We start from the raw sequence: 23095 nt of genomic DNA, 5'->3' as shown, positions 1-23095 counted from the left end.
CCTTCTTTTTCTTCATGAAGAGATGTTTATTTCTGTCGGTGCGACACACAAAGAATCCCGGTGGCTGTACCAACAGCATATCCCGAGAGAGCCATGTTTCTGTGAAACAGAGTATGTTACAATCCCTGATGTCTCTGGAAAGCAACACTTGCCCTAATTTCGTCTACCTTGTTATCTAGAGACTGGACATTAGCGAGTAATATACTCGGAAGCGGTGGGTGGTGTGCAAGCTTCCAAAGTCTGACCAGAATGCCTCTCCGTCTTCCTCTTCTGTGGTGATGTTGTTTTGGGTCAGCCTCTGGAATCAGTTCAAATGCCCTGGTTGGTTCGGACAAAGGATCCAGTTCGGGAAAGTCGTATTCCTGGTCGTAGTGCTGGTAAGTTGACGTCGCTCTGATGTCCAATAGTCCTTCCCGGCTGTATGTAATAACACTTAAGATTTTCTGGGCTAACAATGTAAGAAATAATACATACAAAAAACAAAACACTGCAAAGTTTCCTAAGGACTAGAAGCGAGGCGGCCCTCACTGTCGGCACCATTTTGTACCTACCATAGGAGTCCCCTCGAAGCCTACCATTAACTATGTACATACCCAGCGTGCGACAGAGATGCAGGAGTTGTGACCTGTTTTTCTTGGTTATGTTGTCGTAGTTGTGCCTTTCTCTCTCCCTCTCTCCCTTTCTCTCTCTTTCTCTCTCTTTCTCTCTCCCTCTCTCCCCCTCTCTCTCTTTCTCTCTCCCCGTCTCTCCCTCTCTCTCCCGGTCTCTCCATATTTGTGTGTCTGTTCACTCAATACTCCTGTCGGTCTTATTTGCTCTTTCGGCTAATGGCATTCTCTCTCTCTTTATCTCGCTTTCTCTCTTTCTTTCTCTCTTTTCTGTCTTACTTTCTCACTCTCTTTCTGTCTTTCCTGCTGACAGCATCCCCTTTTGCCGCAACCCTGGTCTTAACGTTGTTTATTCATACTGCTTCCCTCCCTCCCTCCTTCCCTCCCTCCCTCCCTCCCTCCCTGTCTCCCTCTCCCTCCCTCTTTCATTCTCTCCCTCTCTCCCTCTCTCCCTCCCTCCCTCCCTGTCTCCCTCTCCCTCCCTCTTTCCTTCTCTCCCTCCCTCCTTCCCTCCCTGTCTCCCTCTCCCTCCCTCTTTCCTTCTCTCCCTCTCTCCCTCTCTCCCTCCCTCCCTCCCTCTTTCCTTCTCTCCCTCCCTCGCTCCCTCCCTCCCTCCCTCCCTACGCTCCTCCCTTCTCATATTTCATTCCATCCACATATCCCTTCTTCTGCCAGCTGACTCACCCTTCCTGTAAACTGAGGAAACGAGAGGGAGGACGAGAGGGAGGAAAAGGGAGGAGGAGAGAGGGGGTTTATGAGGACAAGTAAAGATGGTCTGACGTGGATTAAGACAGAATAAATGGACCTTGGTGAAGAGTATGAGAGAATGTGAGACATTGATTGACAGGTAGTGTGAGCAACTATGTAGATAAGATAACAAAAGTGAAAGTAGGCTACAGCTTGATAAAAGGAAAATGTATTCCTCCTGGTGATTTGTTTATTAGCTGTCTTACTCTTCTATTGGTTAAGTCATGCTGGAAATGGACCTTGAGTCTTTCCTGGTTAGATTTAGGTCCATATACTGTAGATCCAGTATGAAGGAGATGAGTACTCTGTGTATAAGTCAAGCAGAGCTAGAAGAGAGATGAAAGATGTGTTCCATATTGATCTGTCTGAGCTTGACTTCCTACATCTCCCCACTCTGAACGACCCACTGGGCTTCCTCTCTAAACACGACTAATGTTACATTATGAAATACTACTGTATTGCTACAACAGGTTCTTAAATGAGACTGTTCAGATTAAATGACTGTGGTTGTGAATGGACTTCAATGATCTCCTGCTGCACTGCTGCTCCCTGCAGTTTCACATTGATGCTGATCAGAGCTACTCCGCCACCTTCAGTATCCCCAGTGCCAACCCCATTCCTTCTTGAAATGCTACAGTATCTCTCAAATCCTGGTGATTTTGACCAGAAAAGATCCTTGTGGTTAAAAACCTATTATGATAACACTGGTTTCACCGTCAGCTCTAGTCCAAGTTGTTATTTGTAGCCTCAGAGACCTGTATTCACAAACGGTCACAGAGTAGGAGGGCTGATGAAAACCGATGCTATATCCGAACTCTGACTGTGTACGCCCTCGGGTTGGGTTGTACCTCATCTGGTCTTAGTGTAATCAATCATCTATGCCGCCATGCCCATGGTTCCTATGCTTCCTCCTTTGTCAGCCACTTTCTGTGGGACTGGGTACATTGGCAGTTGGACTGGTACCAGTGGCAAAGTGGAAAGACATGGAGCTCAGTGGGACTGGGATAATACTGCTATAATGCCAGTCATCCTCAACTTTAAACTCTGTGTGGTTATGTGGATCTATTTCTCGCTCTCGCTCTCTCTCTCTCTGTCTCTCTCTTTCTCTTTCTCTTTCCCTCTCATTCTCTCTCTCTCTACTTTCTCTCTCTACTCTCTCTTCATATTTTTCTGGATTGATGAAAACAAGTAGGGGAGTAGACAATGCTTCCACAAAAGTCACAACAACATGAGAAAAGATAAGCATGACGATCAGTAGAAAATACAGTTGGGTACAGTCCTGATCAATCCTGACCAACCCTCTCCTCTTCCTCTATCTCTTCCTTTCCTCTATCTCTTACTCTATCTCATTCTATCTCTCTATTCAGTTTTAGGATCAGTGAAAGGCCAGTTCTGTACAGCCCTCAGTCAGTCTAGACCCAGACCACCCCAGGATAGACAGTGTTGTCTCACTGTTATCACCTGACAGGAGCAGAAAGATGAGAGAATAAACTATAGAAATGAGTCCCACTTAGATTAATGCAGATTTCATTGCCAACTTTTGGTCACAAAGACTCTTATCAGAGCATACAGACAACTCGCTCGCTCTCTCTTTGCACTTTTTAGGGTCGGTGAAAATTCAGGCCAGGGTAGACCACCCAAGACACTGAGTATCATATTTCCAAAGTGTTGTATCACTGTTATCACCCAAGTGCCTGGCTGTTATCATGTCACAACACAGGGAGGCTTCCTACAGGTTACTAAGACACTTCCTCATTATCCCCCAATCAGCAAGTCTCAAAATCACCCGGCTCTGCCCCTCAGGCACCCCTCCCAGTCACAGGTCACAGACAACATTAATTCACAACACGTATTATTGTATTACATAACACAACAATGCTTTCAGACACTGACATTTCCCTTAGATTGGGCTATTATTAATTGAAAACCCACTAGATAGTGCGTGTGTGTGTGCAAAAGATGTCTTAGTAGCTACAGAAGCCCGAATCTGTTAATTGTTAGAGAGAGATGGGCTCGGTCGACCATGGTAGACGTTATTAATATAAAGGGTATTTTGGCCAAGCCATTAAAGCACCTGTATAGGGCTATTAGAGAGAGCATGGTGAAGAAGAGACAAGGAAAGATGTGGGATGCATCCCAAATGGCACATTATTCCCTGTTTAGTGGACTATATAGGAACTAGGGTGCCATTTGGGATGCAGACAGACAGCAGAGAGAGTGAGATGTAGAGCACAGTGTCGGGTCGTAGGCTATACCACAATGCTAATAAGTCTATTGTTATGTCTGCTAGAGCTGATCTGCATCGATGCATATAGAAAGAGGAGAGAGAACTGCTATCTGGCTACTGAAACCTGGCAAAACTAATCCAGCTAGAGAGAAGAGGGAGAGGAGGAGGAGGGAGGGAGGGAGGGGATGGGGTGAACTGAGGGAATTGAGAGAGGAAAGGGAGGGATGGGGTCAGAATTCACCGAGAGTGCGAGCTGAGTGAGAGAGCGAGGCAGGGGAAGAGGGAGGGATGAGTGGAGAGGCAGAGCAGAAGAAAGGCGATGTCACCTCTAGCAGGAAGCCAATGAGAGCGAGGGAGGCAGAGAGAGAGAGGGAGAGAGGGTGTGTTTTTGTATCACTGCAGCATCAGCACAGAGAGAGAGGAGAGGGCACAATCAATTTGATAGAGAGAGGGGAAGAGAGAGAGAGCGAGGGGAAGAAAACAAGGAGGACAGAGGAAAAGGAGAATCAACATCCCTGAGGCCATCTTTTAAACCTGTGGAGGTAAGAGAAGAAGAGAGAGAGAGAGAGAGAGAGAGAGAGAGAGATGAATTAGAATGCTGTCTGGCTGGAGGATTATAGCTTCACCACACCTTGGTCACATCTGCAGTTCCCCTCACAGCATCACAATCACCTTCCTAGCCTGTCTGTGATGGCTGTGGAAAGATGGTTAGATTTCTAGAAGAGTCATTTAATGTGTTGTGAATGTATTTGTAGTGAGTAGAGAATAATATTAGTGGTGATGTCATTGGATACAACTGTCAAAAGTATTTATATTTCAAGATTTCTGTTGAGAATATTGTTAAAATGAGCAAATGTGCTTATCGTCATTTCTCTCAATGTTGTGCTAGAAGTGTTTGTAAGTTTTGTACCGTAGTATCACCTTCATAGTTTACGTTTAATTAATTTTTAAATTATGATTTGTAATTGTGAAAATGACAGCATATTGAAGCAGACATCTTGTTGAATAGTTTGAATGGATGTTACATAGAGAAATAATACGATGGTATGTCTTTAGTAGGTTTTGCTGGGCACACAGTCAGACAGTGTGTAGCATGCAACAGGGTCTGGGTCTGACTGGTTGGTATTAATTTTGAATGCAATGCTGTTGTGGAACTTTGGAGGAAATTATATTATCGGCTGGTGTTTTACTAATCTGCATAAATAGAGATTTTACATTTTATGACTGTGTGTGATCATACACGTTTGAAATAAGTGTTGACACATTAAAAAAAATACATTGAAAATGAGTGTGGGTTTATTTTGCTCACTTACAATGTTTTCAAAAAAAATTGTCACATAAAACAAATATTTTTACAAAATACAATATATTATTATTGCTACAATATGTGAGGCATTTTAACACAGTTCTGTTCACCCACGTCCTGCCCTTTAGACCATGCCTTTATCATTTTGACCAATCTTCCAGTTAACTCGGCTTATTTTCAGCTTATCTCTCTTTCTACTCTGCTACTTTATACACTATTCTCCCTGTTGTACTCCCCTCCTTCAACTCACGGGTTTAATGTTGTTAAGGAAGGCTCTGATTGCACTGTGCTGTAATGATATATTCACAGGTCTGGTAGCCTGCTGGTCCCAGGTCTGTTTGTGTTCATATGGGCCAGCACAAACAGATCTGGGATCAGGCTAGTGGTCTGAAGGAAGGAAGTCTAATCTGAGAGAAAGAAAGTTATCCTGATCTAGGATCAGTTTTGTCCTTTAGATCATACTAAATAAGATCATATGGACAGGGAGGATTGATCAGCACTCAACGTTGTGAATACAGGCTTTCCTGTCCTGGCTATCCTACTGCAGTGTATCTCTCTCTTCTTTCTCACTCTCGCTCTGGAACCGAAGGCATTTATCTGGGGCGGTGCTCCTCTGAGGTGCTCCTGTGTTCCTCCCTCTGGCTACCTTAACTACAGTACTGTCTGATGGGACAGAGAGGGAGGCGGGAGAAGAAGAGACCGAGCAAGGGGTGTAGGAGAACGAGAGAAAAGGGGAGAGAAACAGGTGGAAGGGGAGGGAGAGAGAGTGAAGTGGTAGAGGAAAGAAGAGAGAGAGGTAAAGAAAGAATGATGTAGAAAGAGAAAAAGAGAGAGATGCTTTCAACAGGAGAGAGAGAGAGAGAGAGAGAGAGAGAGAGAGAGAGAGAGAGAGAGAGAGAGAGAGACGTTGAAAAGGAAAAGATGGGTGTGGCAGTGGCAGTCAGCTCTCCCAACAGACTGTATAGGTGTGCCTGTAAACGGATGCAAACACCAGGCAATGTGCCAAACACGGCAACGACCTTGCAAATCTACATTAATCCATTAGGCAAATGAGAGGATTACAATGTAGAGTGTTCTGGTATTCTAGAATGCAAAACATTATATTCTGTTTCTAGATCACAGAACAGGCAGCCCATAATACAATGAAAAAAAATATAAACATGTAAAGTGTTGGTCCCATGAGCTGAAATAAAAGATTCCCAGAAATGTTCTACACGTACAAAAAGCTTATTTCTGCCAAATGTTGTGCACAGATTTGTTTACATCTCTGTTAGTGAGCATTTGTCCTTTGCCAAGATAAGTAATTCACCTGACAAGTGTATCATGATCATTACACAGGTGCACTTTGTGCTGGGGAAATAAAAGGCCACTCTAAATTATGCAGTTTTGTCACACAACACAATGCCATAAATGTCACAAGTTTTGAGGGAGCATGCAATTGGCATGCTGACTGCAGGAATGTCCACCAAAGCTGTTGCCAGAGAATTAGTTAATTTATCTACCATAAGCCGCCTCCAACGTCATTTTAGGGAATTTGGCAGTACGTCCAACCGGCCTCACAACCGCAGACCACGTGTATGGCGTTGTGTGGGAGACAGGTTTGCTGATGTCAAGAAATTAGCTGTAAAACAACAAAACAATTCTCTCTGCCCCATGGAAAAATAAGTAGAATTGCATGAAATGTTTTATAATATTGTTATTATTTTCTCTCCACCCCTTGTGTAGAGTTGGCAGAAAACTTGCTTTAAAACTGCAACATTTTCTCTACTCCTCATGTCAAAATGTGTAGAATTGCAGGAAATTCAATTTGGAGTTAAATAAATAAAAATTATTTTTCCAGAATTTATGGGGACCCCGTTTTTTTCCCCCAAAAATTTGTTGCGACTCCACTCCACCACAAATCTAACGACAGACACTTAAAATAGGTACATTTCACATCAATAAATAACCTTCAATTCATTGCATTTTCATCTCTTATCATTATTGTTATTTTTTAAATACATTTACTCAAAATTGTATTTTTCAAATTATCTTTCTCAAAAACGTTTGTATATTTTCCCACACAATAGTACAGATTGTATTACTCAGTTTTTTTTTTTATTGGCGACTCCAATGCAGTTCCCCCTTGACCCCAGTAGGGGTCACAACCCTAACTTTGAATGTCCTAGATCTGCTGCTCCTAGAGCCAAACAGATAGTTGTTATTTCTTACTGTCTTTCATATAGCTACACTATACACACACACACACATCGCTGTACAGTACAGTGTGTGATTACCCTGGGTCCTCTATGCCGTAGCAGAATGTAATCTCCTCCTCCTCGCTGAAGCCAGCTGGAGATTAATTGAGCTGTTCTAACAGAGGGATGGCTGAAGAGGGTGATTTAAGAGAGACCAGGGAGATGGGGGGGGCAGATAAAGAGAGAGTTAAGAGAGAGAGGTGAGAGAGACACGGGGGAGGGGGGAGCAATAGAGAGGGAGGGAGGGAGTGGGGTCAGAGAGATGGAGGGGGAGAGAGAAAAAGAGGTTAAAAAGAGAGAGAGGGGAGAGAAAGAGGGAGGGGAGAAAGAAAGAGGGGAGGGGAGGATGAGAGAGGGAGGGAGGGAGGGAAAGGGAAAGGAAGGGTGGGCTCCCATTTGAAAAGCAATGCACTCACGATCCTGTAATATATATGCTGGTAGATAAATTGTCTGAAGAGACAGAGAGAAAAAAAGAGAGGAGGGATCAAGAGAAGAATGAGCGAGAAAGACAAGTTCACAGGGAGATGGCAGCAACGACAGAAGAGAGGAAGAAGGGATGTAGGGAGGGAAAGATAAACATGATGTGCACAGTTTATATGACATATAGATCAATGTGTTAGTGAACCAGAGAGAGGGGCAGGGTTGCATCATTTGCAGGGTTTATTTTCAGTAACCTTTCGGTTACTGGTCTAATGCTCTAACCACTAGACAGTGCACTATTATTTGACCAGGGCCCATAGGGATCTAGTTAAAGTAGTGCACTACAGTGCATTCGGAAAGTATTCAAACCCCTTGTTTTTTTCCACATTTTGATACGTTACAGCCTTATTCTAAAACGGATTAAATAGTTTTTGTTCCTCATCCATCTACACACAATATCCCATAATGACAAAGCAAAAACTGTTTTTTGTGTTTTTTTCCCAAAATGTATAACAAATAAAAGAACTGAAATATCACATTTACATAAGTACTTTGTTGAAGCACCTTTGGCAGAGATGACAGCCTCAAGTCTTCTTGGGTATAACGCTACAAGCTTGGCACACCTGTATTTGGGGAGTTTCTCCCATTCTTCTCTGCAGATCCTCTCAAGCTCTGTCAGGTTGGATGGGGATCTTCGCTGCACAGCTATTTTCAGGGCGGGTTCAAGTCCCGGGCTCTGGCTGGGCCACTCAAGGACATTTAGAGACTTGTTCTGAAGCTACTCCTGTGTTGTCTTGGCTGTGTGCTTAGGGTCGTTGTCCTGTTGGAAGATAATTCTTCACCCCAGTCTGAGGTCCTGAGCGCTCTGGAGCAGGTTTTCATCAAGGATCTCTGTACTGTACTTTGCTCCGTTCATCTTTCCCTCGATCCTGACTAGTCTCCCTGTCCCTGCCGATTAAAAACATCCCCACAGTATGATTCTGCCACCCCCATGCTTCACCGTAGGGATGGTGCCAGGTTTCCTCCAGACGTGACGCTTGGCATTTAGGCCAAAGAGTTCTTTGGTTTCATCAGAGAATCTTGTTTCTCATGGTCTGAGAGTCCTTTAGGTGCCTTTTGGAAAACTCCAAGCGGGCTGTCATGTGCCTTTTACTGAGTAGTGGCTTCCGTCTGGCCACTCTATCATAAAGTCCTGATTGGTGGAGTGCTGCAGAGGTGGTTGTCCTTCTGGAAGGTTCTCCCATCTCCACAGAGGAAATATGGAGCTCTCTCTGAGTAACCCTTGGGTTCTTGGTCACCTCCCTGGCCAAGGCCCTTCTCCCCTGATTGCTCAGTTTGGCCGGGTGGCCAGCTCTAGGAAGAGTCTTGATGTTTTCAACTTTCTACCACTTAAGATAAATGGAGGCCACTGCATTTTTGGGGACCTTCAATGCTGCAGAAATGTTTTGGTACAATTCCCCAGATCTGTGCCTCGACACAATGATGTCTCTGAGCGCTATGGACAATTCCTTCGACCTCATGGCTTTTGCTCTGACATGAACGGTCGACTGTGGGACCCTACAGACAAGCATGTGCCTTTCCAAATCATATACAATCAATAGAATTTACCACAGGTGGACTCTAATCAAGTTGTAAAAACATCTCAAGGATGATCAATGGAAACAGGATGCACTTGAGCTCAATTTCGAGTCTCACAGCAAAGGTCTGAATACTTATGTAAACAAGGCATCAGTATTTTTATTTTGAATAAATTGGCAAAAAATTCTAAAAACCTGTTTTCACTGTCATTATGGGGTATTGTGTGTAGATTGATGAAGGGGAAAAAAACGATGTAATCGATTTTAGAATAAGGCTGTATTGTAACAAAATGTGGAAAAAGTCAAGGGGTCTGAATACTTTCTGAATGCAGTACCAGTCCAAAGTTTGGACACACCTGCTCATACAAGGGATTTTCTATATTTTTATGATTTTCTACATTGTAGAATAATAGTGAAGACATCAATACTATGAAATAACACATATGGAATAACGTAGTAACCAAAAAAGTGTTCAACAGATCAAAATATATTCTATATTTGAGATTCTTCAAAGTAGCCACCCTTTGCCTTGATGACAGCTTTGCACACTCTTAGCATTCTCTCAACCAGCTTCACCTGGAATGCTTTTCCAACAGTCTTGAGGGAGTTCCCACATATGCTGAGCACTTGATGGCTGCTTTTCCTTCACTCTGCGGTCCAACTCATCCCAAACCATCTCAATTGGGTTAAGGTCGGGTGATTGTGGAGGCCAGGTCATCTGATGCAGCACTCCATCACTCTCCTTCTTGGTCAAGTAGCCCTGAAGGTGTGTTGGGTCATTGTCCTCTTGAAAAACAAATGATAGTCCCACTAAGCGCAAACCAGATGGGATGGCGTACGCTGCAGAACGCTGTGATAGCCATGCTGGTTAAGTGTACCTGACAGTGTCACTGACAGTGTCACTAGCAAAGCACCCCCACACCATCACACCTCCTCCTCCATGCTTCACGGTGGGAACCACATATGCAGAGATCATCCGTTCACCTACTCTGCGTCTCACGAAGACAGTGGTTGGAAGCAAAAATCTCAAATTTGGACTCATAAGACCAGACAAAGTTCCGCCGGTCTAATGTCCGTTGCTCATGTTTCTTGGCCCAAGCAAGTCTCTTCTTCTTATTGGTGTCCTTTAGTAGTGGTTTCTTTGCAACAATTCGACCTGCAATTCGACCTGATTCACACAGTCTCCTCTGAACAGTTGATGTTGAGATGTGTCTGTTACTTGAACTATGTGAAGCATTTATTTGGGCTGCAATCTGAGGCTGGTAACTCTAATGAACTTATCCTCTGCAGCAGAGGTAACTCTGGGTCTTTCTTTACTGTGGCGTTTCATCATAGCGCTTGATGGTTTTTGCAAGTGCACTTGAAAAAACGTTCAAAGTTCTTGAAATGTTCCAGATTGACTGACCTTCATGTCTTAAAGTAATGATGGGCTTTCGTTTCCATTTGCTTATTTGAGCTGTTCTTGCCATAATATGGACTTGGTGTTATGGTGAGTGAATGAGGACCTAAAAGCGAACTAACTTAAACAGAGCTTCTTTAATAACCAAACATAGGTAGGCTCAGATAGACCGGCAGATTCCGACAGGACAGGACAAGGTTACAGCAAACATGACGATAGTCTGGCTCAGGCATGAAACACAACAAACAAGAATCCGACAAGGACAGGAACAGAAACAGAGAGAGATATAGGGACCTAATCAGAGGGAAAAAGGGAACAGGTGGGAAACGGGGTGAATGGGTAGTTAGAGGAGACAAGGAACAGCTGGGGGAAAGCGGGGGAGAAAAGGTAACCTAACAACGACCAGCAGAGGGAGACAGGGTGAAGGGAAAGGACAGAGACAAGACACAACATGACAGTACATGACAGTACCCCCCCACTCACCGAGCGCCTCCTGGCGCACTCGAGGAGGAAACCTGGCGGCAACGGAGGAAATCCTTGATCAGCGCACGGTCCAGCACGTCCCGAGAGGGAACCCAACTCCTCTCCTCAGGACCGTACCCCTCCCAATCTACGAGGTACTGGTGACCACGGCCCCGAGGACGCATGTCCAAAATTCTACGGACCCTGTAGATGGGTGCGCCCTCGACAAGGATGGGGGGGGGGGGGGGGGGGAAGACGAGCGGGGGCGCGAAGGACGGGCTTGATGCAGGAGACATGGAAGACCGGGTGGACGCGACGAAGGTATCGCGGAAGAAGAAGTCGAACTGCGACAGGATTAATGACCCGAGAAATACGGAACGGACCAATGAACCGCGGGGTCAACTTGCGAGAAGCCGTCTTAAGGGGAAGGTTCTGAGTGGAGAGCCAAACTCTCTGACCGCGACAATATCTAGGACTCTTAGTTCTACGCTTATTAGCAGCCCTCACAGTCTGCGTCCTATAACGGCAAAGTGCAGACCTGACCCTCTTCCAGGTGCGCTCGCAACGTTGGACAAAAGCCTGAGCGGAGGGGACGCTGGACTCGGCGAACTGAGATGAGAACAGCGGAGGCTGGTACCCGAGGCTACTCTGAAAAGGAGATAGCCCGGTCGCAGACGAAGGAAGCGAGTTGTGGGCGTATTCTGCCCAGGGGAGCTGTTCTGACCAAGACGCAGGGTTGCGAAAAGAAAGACTGCGTAAGATGCGACCAATAGTCTGATTGGCCCGTTCTGCTTGACCGTTAGACTGGGGGTGAAAGCCGGAAGAGAGACTGACGGAAGCCCCAATCAAACGGCAAAACTCCCTCCAAAATTGAGACGTGAATTGCGGACCTCTGTCCGAAACGACGTCTGACGGAAGGCCATGAATTCTGAAAACATTCTCGATGATGATTTGTGCCGTCTCTTTAGCAGAAGGAAGCTTAGCAAGGGGAATGAAATGAGCCGCCTTAGAGAACCTATCGACAACCGTAAGAATAACAGTCTTCCCCGCTGACGAAGGCAGTCCGGTGACAAAATCTAAGGCGATGTGAGACCACGGTCGAGAGGGAATAGGAAGCGGCCTGAGACGGCCGGCAGGAGGAGAGTTACCGGACTTAGTCTGCGCGCAGACCGAACAAGCAGCCACGAAACGACGCGTGTCATGCTCCCGGGTGGGCCACCAAAAACGCTGGCGAATGGAAGCAAGCGTACCCCGAACGCCAGGGTGGCCGGCTAACTTGGCAGAGTGAGCCCACTGAAGAACGGCCAGACGAGTAGGAACGGGAACGAAAAGAAGGTTCCTAGGACAAGCGCGCGGCGACGGAGTGTGAGTGAGCGCTTGCTTTACCTGCCTCTCAATTCCCCAGACAGTCAACCCGACAACACGCCCCTCAGGGAGAATCCCCTCGGGGTCAGTGGAGGCTACTGAAGAACTGAAGAGACGAGACAAAGCATCAGGCTTGGTGTTCTTAGAGCCCGGACGATAAGAAATCACGAACTCGAAACGAGCGAAAAACAGCGCCCAACGCGCCTGACGCGCATTAAGTCGTTTGGCAGAACGGATGTACTCAAGGTTCCTATGGTCAGTCCAAACGACAAAAGGAACGGTCGCCCCCTCCAACCACTGTCGCCATTCGCCTAGGGCTAACCGGATGGCGAGCAGTTCGCGGTTACCCACATCATAGTTACGTTCCGACGGCGACAGGCGATGAGAAAAATACGCGCATGGGTGGACCTTGTCGTCAGAGAGGGAGCGCTGAGAAAGGATGGCTCCCACGCCCACCTCTGACGCGTCAACCTCGACAACGAACTGTCTAGAGACGTCAGGTGTAACAAGGATAGGAGCGGATGTAAAACGATTCTTGAGGAGATCAAAAGCTCCCTGGGCGGAAACGGACCACTTAAAGCACGTCTTGACAGAAGTAAGGGCTGTGAGAGGAGCTGCCACCTGACCGAAATTACGGATGAAACGACGATAGAAGTTCGCGAAGCCGAGAAAGCGCTGCAGCTCGACGCGTGACTTAGGGACGGGCCAATCAATGACAGCTTGGACCTTAGCGGGATCCATCTTAATGCCTTCAGCGGAAATAACAGAACCGAGAAATGTGACGGAGGAGGCATGAAAAGTGCACTTCTCAGCCTTCACAAAAAGACAATTCTCTAAAAGGCGCTGGAGGACACGTCGAACGTGCTGAACATGAATCTGGAGTGACGGTGAAAAAATCAGGATATCGTCAAGGTAAACGAAAACAAAGATGTTCAGCATGTCTCTCAGGACATCATTGACTAATGCCTGAAAGACAGCTGGAGCGTTAGCGAGGCCGAAAGGAAGAACCCGGTATTCAAAGTGCCCTAACGGAGTGTTAAACGCCGTCTTCCACTCGTCCCCCTCCCTGATGCGCACGAGATGGTAAGCGTTACGAAGGTCCAACTTAGTGAAAAACCTGGCTCCCTGCAGGATCTCGAAGGCTGAAGACATAAGAGGAAGCGGATAACGATTCTTCACTGTTATGTCATTCAGCCCTCGATAATCTATGCAGGGGCGCAGAGACCCGTCCTTCTTCTTGACAAAAAAAAACCCCGCTCCGGCGGGAGAGGAGGAGGGGACTATGGTACCGGCGTCAAGAGCTACAGACAAATAATCTTCGAGAGCCTTACGTTCGGGAGCCGACAGAGAGTATAATCTACCCCGGGGGGGGGGGGGGTTCCCGGAAGGAGATCAATACTACAATCATACGACCGGTGTGGAGGAAGAGAGGTGGCCCTGGACCGACTGAACACCGTGCGCAGATCGTGATATTCCTCCGGCACCCCTGTCAAATCACCAGGCTCCTCCTGTGAAGAAGAGACAGAGGAAACAGGAGGGATAGCAGACATTAAACATTTCACATGACAAGAGACGTTCCAGGAGAGGATAGAATTACTAGACCAATTAATGGAAGGATTATGACAAACTAGCCAGGGATGGCCCAAAACAACAGGTGTAAAAGGTGAACGAAAAATTAAAAAAGAAATGGTTTCACTATGATTACCAGAAACAGTGAGGGTTAAAGGTAGCGTCTCACGCTGAATCCTGGGGAGAGGACTACCATCCAGGGCGAACAAGGCCGTGGGCTCCTTTAACTGTCTGAGAGGAATGTCATGTTCCCGAGCCCAGGTCTCGTCCATAAAACAGCCCTCCGCCCCAGAGTCTATTAAGGCACTGCAGGAAGCTGACGAACCGGTCCAGCGTAGATGGACCGACAAGGTAGTGCAGGATCTTGAAGGAGAGACAGGAGTAGTAGCGCTCACCAGTAGCCCTCCGCTTACTGACGAGCTCTGGCCTTTTACTGGACATGAAGTGACAAAATGACCAGCGGAACCGCAATAGAGACAGAGGCGGTTGGTGATTCTCCGTTCCCTCTCCTTAGTCGAGATGCGGATACCTCCCAGCTGCATGGGCTCAGCACCCGAGACGGCAGAGGAAGATGGTAGTGATGCGGAGAGGGAGGCGACGGAGAGCGCAAGCTCCTTTCCACGAGCTCGGTGACGAAGATCAACCCGTCGCTCAATGCGAATAGCGAGTTCAATCAAGGAATCCACGCTGGAAGGAACCTCCCGGGAGAGAATCTCATCCTTTACCTCTGCGCGGAAACCCTCCAGAAGACGAGCGAGCAAGGCCGGCTCGTTCCAGCCACTGGAGACAGCAAGAGTGCGAAACTCAATAGAGTAGTCTGTTATGGATCGATTGCCTTGACATAGGGAAGACAGGGCCCTGGAAGCCTCCTCCCCAAAAACAGATCGATCAAAAACCCGTATCATCTCCTCCTTAAAGTCTTGATACTGGTTAGTACACTCAGCCCTTGCCTCCCAGATTGCCGTGCCCCACTCACGAGCCCATCCAATAAGGAGAGATATGACGTAGGCGACACGAGCAGTGCTCCTGGAGTAAGTGTTGGGCTGGAGAGAAAACACAATATCACACTGGGTGAGGAACGAGCGGCATTCAGTGGGCTCCCCAGAGTAACACGGCGGGTTATTGATTCTGGGCTCCGGAGATTCGAAAGCCCTGGAAGTGGCCGGTGGATCGAGGCGGAGATGGTGAACCTGTTCTGTGAGGTTGGAGACTTGGGTGGCCAGGGTCTCAACGGCATGTCGAGCAGCAGACACTTCCTGCTCGTGTCTGCCTAGCATCGCTCCCTGGATCCCGACGGCTGAGTGGAGAGGATCCGAAGTCGCTGGGTCCATTCTTGGTTGGATTCTTCTGTTATGGTGAGTGAATGAGGACCCAAAAGCGAACTAACTTAAACAGAGCTTCTTTAATAACCAAACATAGGTAGGCTCAGATAGACCGGCAGATTCCGACAGGACAGGACAAGGTTACAGCAAACATGACGATAGTCTGGCTCAGGCATGAAACACAACAAACAAGAATCCGACAAGGACAGGAACAGAAACAGAGAGAGATATAGGGACCTAATCAGAGGGAAAAAGGGAACAGGTGGGAAACGGGGTGAATGGGTAGTTAGAGGAGACAAGGAACAGCTGGGGGAAAGCGGGGGAGAAAAGGTAACCTAACAACGACCAGCAGAGGGAGACAGGGTGAAGGGAAAGGACAGAGACAAGACACAACATGACAGTACATGACACTTGGTCTTTCCGAACTTGTCACAACACAACCGATTGGCTCGAACGCATTAAGAAGGAAAGAAATTCCACAAATTAACTTAATCAAGGCACACCTGTTGATTTAAATGCATTCCAAGTGACTACCTCATGAAGCTGGTTGAGAGAATGCCAAGATTGTGCAAAGCTGTCATGAAGGAAAAGGATGGCTACTTTGATGAATCTCAAATCTCAAATATATTTTGATTTGTTTAACGCTTTTTTGGTTACTACATGATTCCATGTGTTATTTCATAGTTTTGATGTCTTCACTATTATTCTACAATGTAGAACATAGTACAAATAAAGAAAAACCCTTGAATTAATAGGTGTGTCCAAACTTTTGATTGGTACTGTATGCATGTGTGTCACGCACACACTTGTTTGATTTAGTTTCTGCAGCTGGAGGCCTAGCTTGACTGACTGACGGGTGGGTGTCAAGTGGTGGATCAGGCAGATGTGCCAGGGTGGGGTTCAGAATACATTACTTTGATTTAGAGAGTGAAGGGTCAGGCAAGGAGTGATTGGAAGGCAGGGGGACATGATTATTCAACCTGGAGGGAGGGAGGGGTGTCTGAATATATATATAGAGAGAGGTGAGGGATTTTATGATGAAATAGAATAGCATAGATACTTTATTGAGAAAGAAATAATAATGCAATAGACAAGGACAGAAAAAAGGAAAGATGAGAGTTGATTTGAAAGGTAGTGGGTGGTTTTAAAAAGAGGAGAGACCTGGAGATGTTGTCAACATTAGGTCAGTGCCCAGTGATGATACAAGGCAAAGAGATAGACACCTACAGTACCGTTTATACCAGTTCTCTGCAACGAAGCACTAATACCATCACTACTACCACTACTACCACTATTACTACTACTACTAGTACTACTATTACTACTACTACTACTATTACTACTACCACTACTACTACTAGTACTACTATTACTACTACTATTACTACTACTATTACTACTACTATTACTACTACTAGTACTACTACTACTACTATTACTACTACTACTACTACTACTACTACTACTATTACTACTACTATTACTACTACCACTACTACTACTAGTACTACTACTACTACTATTACTACTACTATTACTACTATTACTACTACCACTACTACCACTACCACTACTATTACTACCACTACTACTACTACTACTATTACTACTACTACTACTACTACTATTATGCCTACCACTACTATTACTACTACTACCACTACTATTACTACCACTACTACTACTAGTACTACTACTACTACTATTACTACTACTATTACTACTACTATTACTACTATTACTACTACTACCACTACTATTACTACGACTACTACTATTACTACTAATACCACTACTATTACTACTGCTACTACCACTACTATTACTACTACGATTACTACTACTACTATTACTACTACTATTACTACTACTACCACTACTACTACTACTACTACTACCACTACAGTGGCGGTCAGTGCCGTTTAAGATGGAGGAGGAAGTTATTTTTTTCATGAGCATGGCTATTTAACTATTACAGCATACTGGATGACTCATTCATATTCCATTCACCCAGTTCAATATCACATTGATAGGTTTAGGCTACTAAAGTTGAAGTCGGGAGTTTACATACACTAAGGTTGGAGTCATTAAAACTTGTTTTTGAAACACTCCACAAATGTCTTGTTAACAAACTATAGTTTTGGCAAGTCGTTTAGGACATCTATTTTGTGCATGACACAATTCATTTTTCCAACGATTGTTTACAGACAGATTATTTCACTTATAATTCACTGTATCACAAATCCAGTGGGTCAGAAGTTAACATACACTAAGTTGACTGTTCCTTTAAACAGCTTGGAAAATTCCAGAAAATTATATCATGGCTTTAGAAGCTTCTGATAGGCTAATTGACAACATTTTAGTCGATTGGAGGTGTACCTGTGGATGTATTTCAAGGCCTACCTTCAAACTCAGTGCCTCTTTACCTTACATCATGGGAAAATCAAAATAAATCAGCCAAGGCCTCAGAGAAAAAAATTGTAGACCTCCACAAGTCTGTTTCATCCTTGGGAGCAATTTCCAAACACCTGAAGGTACCACGTTCATCTGTACAAACAATAGTACGCAAGTATAAACACCATGGGACCACGCAGCCGTCATACTGCCAAGGAAGGAGACGCGTTCTGTCTCCTAGAGATTAACGTATTTTGGTGTGAAAAGTGCATGTCAATCCCAGAACAACAGCAAAGGACCTTGTGAAGATGCTGGAGGAAACAGATGCAAAAGTATCTATATCCACAGTAAAACGAGTCCTATATCGACATAACCTGAAAGGCCGCTCAGCAAGGAAGAAGCCACTGCTCCAAAACCGCCATAAAAAAGCCAGACTACGGTTTACAACTGCAAAGATTGTACTTTTTGGAGAAATGTCCTCTGGTCTGATGAAACAAAAATAGAACTGTTTGGCCATAATGGCCATCGTTATGTTTGGAGGAAAAAGGGGGAAGCTTGCAAGTCGAAGAACACCATCCCAACTGTGAGGCACTGGGGTGACATCATCATGTTGTGGGGGTGCATTGCTGCAGGAGGGATTGGTGCATTTCACAAAATAGATGGCTTAATGAGGAAGAAATATTATGTGGATATATTGAAGCAACATCTCAAGACATCAGTCAGGAAGTTAAAGCTTGATCACAAATGGGTCTTCCAAATGGACAATGACCCCAAGCATACTTCCAAAGTTGTGGCAAAATGGCTTAAGGACAACAAAGGGAAGGTATTGGATGGACCATCACAAAGTCCTGACCTCAATCCTATAGAAAATATTTGGGCAGAACTGAAAAAGCGTGTGTGTGCAAGGAGGCCAACAAACCTGACTCAGTTACACCAGCTCTGTCAGGAGGAATGGGCCAAAATTCACCCAACTTATTGTGGGAAGCTTGTGGAAGGCTACCTGAAATGTTTGTTAAAGTTAAACAATTTAAAGGCAATGCTACCAAATACTTATTGAGTGTATGTAAACTTCTGACCCACTGGGAATGTGATGAAAGAAATAAAAGCTGAAATAAATCAATCTCTCTACTATTATTCTGACATTTCACATTCTTAAAATAAACTGGTGATCCTAACTGACCTAAGACAGGGAATTTTTACTCAGATTAAATGTCAGAAATTGTGAAAAACTGAGTTTAAATATATTTGGCTAAGGTGTATGTAAACTTCCGACTTCAACTCTACATGATACTCAAATGTTCCCTATACCCATCATGAGGTTGCTACATCCTAGCCTATGAATGAAAGTTTACAACGTAGGTGCACACAGCTCGAGAGAAAAATTTGAGGCCACAGACAGTGACACATGGACTGACAGTGACATTCAATACCGCCTTGCACACTCTTGCCTGCATCTAGCTGATATAGGGTGTAATCATTAGTCCAACAGTTGCAAACAAGAGTTTATATTGGACAAATTCAGTTATGTTTATCCCCGTTTTGTTCCATTTGCTTCCGCTTAAGAAAGGTTTTTCAACAGAATCAGCAGAATGAATACACCCCTGATTACGCGTAAACACAGTTCACTTTCATAGCAGCCACGTTTTATTCCTTCTATGCGCTTTCCTCCTCTCACCTTGTCCTTTCGCTTGTGGACTTCAATGCACAACACATTAGCTGTATGTGACCAGGCTAAAAAAAGATTTTCCAAACCAAACCGCTACACACAGCTTACATCGTTGTCTCCATATTAGCTAAAGTAATGTCATAGTCAGCATAGCTAATAGAACTAAGGCATTAGTAAACCCGCTACAATCATGCAGTAACGTTAGTGTACAGTCAGTAAGCAGTTACACTGGCGGGCCCCGGTGGCAAAAAATGAGTAATACCGAAAGCTTACCTTGATTTGGAAGAGTTCTAGTGTTGTGTTGGATAGTCGTGTCCAGCTAGCTAACATAGCATCCCTCTGTTTGAGCAGGGTGTTTGAGTAGGCTAAATTAGCTAGCTGCATTTGCTAGCGAAGTAACTGAAAGTGAAAAAAAACACTCTCTCTTTTTCTCTTGCTTATCCTTCATTTTGGAATAAATTAATTTCTTCAAAACTGTTAAACTATTGTCTTTTTCTCTCTTTGAGTCAATTACTCACCACATTTCATACACTGCAGTGCTAGCTAGTTGTAGTTTATTCTTTCAGTACTATATTAATTCTCTGATCCTTTGATTAGCTGGACAACATGTCTTCCTCCGGAAGTTGTCATAACTACTGTGTTAGTCTATGGCAGGGAGTGAGAACCATGAACCTTCTAGGTTTTCTATTGAAGTCAATGTACCCAGAGGAGGATGAAAGCAGGCTGTCCTCCGGCTACACCATGGTGCTACCCTACAGAGTGCTGTTGTGCCTCCTATAGACTGTTGGAAAATTGTAATCAATTGTTTGGTGATGTGATTATATTTGGTATAGTTTCATCTATAAAGGCTAACTTTTTAAATGTAAAAAAATATATGTATTTTTATGAAATGGTCCTCCCCTATACTACTACTACTACCACCACCGCTACTACTTCTAATCCATTCCCCTCTTTTACTGGCTTTTCTCTCTCCATCTCTTTCTACCTTTCTACCTGTTTATTCACCAAGTGTGGTTTCACATTTTTTGGATTCATGCATAGTTGAGTAGCAAACCAAACCAAAACAAAGCCTGCCACTCCAGGCCTTAATTAGAATAATAGCTTTAGATTATTAATGAATTTCCAAGAAACCCTCAGACATTAAGACCAATAGAATTAACCCAATTATACAATTGAACCAACCATAGGCTTATCACATTTGAGGTATGACCGAGATGCAGACAGAGTTGAAGAAACAAAAGTGTATTCCTGACAGGGAAAGGCAAATGACAGGTCAAGGCAAGCAGGCGTCAATAATCCAGAGAAGGTATAAAGGATCCAGAACGGCAGGAGGTCTCAGGGTCAAGGCAGGCAGGGGTCAAAACCGGGAAGGACTAGAAACAGGAGCAGGAAAACCGGCAGGAGCAGGGAAACAAACGCTGGTAGGTTTGATGAACACAACGAACTGGCAACAGACAAACAGAGAACACAGGTTTAAATATACAGGGGATAAGGGGGAAGATGGGTGACACCTGGAGGGGGGTGGAGACAATCACAAAGACAGGTGAAACAGATCAGGGTGTAACAGGCTACATCCCATATGGCATCTCAAATCAAATTAAATTTGATTGGTCACATACACATGGTTAGCAGATGTTAATGCGAGTGTAGCGGAATGCTTGTGCTTCTAGTTCCAACCATGCAGTAATAACCAACGAGTAATCTAACCTAACAATTCCCAAACTACTACCTTATACACACAAGTGTAAAGGAATGAATAAGAATATGTACATAAAAATATATGAATGAGCGATGGCTGAACAGCATAGGCAAGATGCAGTAGGTGGTATAGAGTACAGTATATACATATGAGATGAGTAATGTATGGTATGTAAACATTATATAAAGTGGCATTGTTTAAAGTGGCTAGTGATACATATATTACATAAATTTTTCATTATTAAAGTGGCTAGAGATGAGTCAGTATGTTGGCAGCAGCCACTCAACAATGGCTGTTTAACAGGCTTGTTCCCTATTTAGTGCGCTATATAGGGAATTGGGTGACATTTGGGACACACACTTTAAAGCTGGGGTTCAAGTATCATACTTGTGGAAAATATGGATATTGGATGGAATTCATTTGATTTGATCAAGAGGATTACCTTATTAAATCTCTGTCAGTGGCACCGCTTTCTGTGTGTTTGTATAAGCACGTGTGTCTGTGTGCGTGCACATACGCATGTGTGTTTGAGAGAGAGGAGTAGGAGGGGATTAATACCCCTTGAAAAACATAGGAAATATCCCTGTTTAACCATTAAACAGGGACCTAACAGTATTATGACTACTAAATTGAAGTCATAAGAGAAGTGAATGCTGAGTATGCCTTACGACTTCAAACAATCAAGTCATTTACAGAGCACAGTAGGTGTCAAAGAGAAAGCTTTGTATTCGATTAAAGCTGGAAAATGCATGAATCCTGGATTTAATCTACTTAATTCTATTATAATTGGAAACGCCGTAAACATATTAGAGTTCCTAGAATCTCATAAAAGGAAATGGTTTCAGAACGAAAAGAGAAAAACAAGAAACGGACTGAAGGAGAAACAGAGAGAGAGAAAACTACAGAGATAAGAGAGGAGATGAGAGAAGCGTACACGAGAGAAAGAGAGGAAAAAAGAGGGGAGAAGTTAAGATCAAATCTCTGTCTTTCAGATAAACTGTCTGCTGTCTGCCCTTCTCTGTCTTTCAGAGACCTTCATCTCCCCTCTCTCGCTCCCTCTCTCTCTCTTGCTCTGTCTCATTCGCTCCCTCTCTCTTACTCTGTCTCTTTCTCTCCCTCTCTCTCTCTTGCTGTCTCTTTCTCTCCCTCTTTCTCTCTTGCTGTCTCTTTCTCTCCCTCTCTCTCTCTTGCTGTCTCTTTCTCTCCCACTCTCTCTCTTGCTCTGTCTCTTTCATCCCACTCTCTCTCCCTCTCTCGCTCCCTCTCTCTCTTGCTCTCTCTTTCTCTCCCTCTCTCTCTCTCTTGCTGTCTTTCTCTCCCTCTCTCTTGCTCTGTCTCTTTTGCTCCCACTCTCTCTCCCTCTCTCGCTCCCTCTCTCTCTTGCTCTGTCTCTTTCTCTCCCTCTCTCTCTCTTGCTGTCTCTTTCTCTCCCTCTCTCTCTCTTGCTGTCTCTTTCTCTCCCTCTCTCTCGTGCTCTGTCTCTTTCGCTCCCACTCTCTCTCTTGCTGTCTCTTTCTCTCCCTCTTTCTCTCTTGCTGTCTCTTTCTCTCCCTCTCTCTCTCTTGCTGTCTCTTTCTCTCCCTCTCTCTCTCTTGCTCTGTCTCTTTCGCTCCCACTCTCTCTCCCTCTCTCGCTCCCTCTCTCTCTTGCTCTGTCTCTTTCTCTCCCTCTCTCTCTCTTGCTGTCTCTTTCTCTCCCTCTCTCTCTCTTGCTCTGTCTCTTTCGCTCCCACTCTCTCTCCCTCTCTCGCTCCCCCTCTCTCTTGCTCTGTCTCTTTCTCTCCCTCTCTCTCTCTTGCTCTGTCTCTTTCTCTCCCTCTCTCTTGCTGTCTCTTTCTCTCCCTCTCTCTCTCTTGCTCTGTCTCTTTAGCTCCCTCTCTCTCTCTTGCTCTGTCTCTTTCTCTTTCTCTCTCTCTCTCTCTTGCTCTGTCTCTTTCTCTCCCTCTCTCTCTCTTGCTGTCGCTTTAGCTCCCTCTCTCTCTCTTGCTCTGTCTCTTTCTCTCCCTCTCTCTCTTGCTCTGTCTCTTTCTCTCCCTCTCTCTCTCTTGCTCTGTCTCTTTCTCTCCCTCTCTCTCTCTTGCTCTGTCTCTTTCGCTCT

At 44.9% G+C, this 23095-nt stretch overlaps 1 protein-coding gene across 9 annotated transcripts in view; it reads left to right on the top strand.

The window, feature by feature from the left end:
- The first annotated feature begins 3924 nt into the window (after positions 1–3924).
- Positions 3925–23095, top strand: part of l1cama (L1 cell adhesion molecule, paralog a) — a 123206-nt gene continuing 104035 nt past the window's right edge. For 2 of the 9 annotated variants that reach the window (XM_036988737.1, XM_036988735.1), the window contains exon 1: positions 3925–4124. The gene's annotated coding sequence lies outside the window, so the exon portion shown is untranslated. The remainder of the gene's footprint in view (positions 4125–23095) is intronic. The other 7 variants (XM_036988738.1, XM_036988736.1, XM_036988741.1 and 4 more) reach the window with 5 other exon arrangements.

Source organism: Oncorhynchus mykiss, chromosome 9, assembly GCF_013265735.2.
Source record: "Oncorhynchus mykiss isolate Arlee chromosome 9, USDA_OmykA_1.1, whole genome shotgun sequence".
Taxonomy (NCBI): Eukaryota; Metazoa; Chordata; class Actinopteri; order Salmoniformes; family Salmonidae; genus Oncorhynchus; species Oncorhynchus mykiss.
This window is presented reverse-complemented; position numbering and strand designations above follow the sequence as displayed.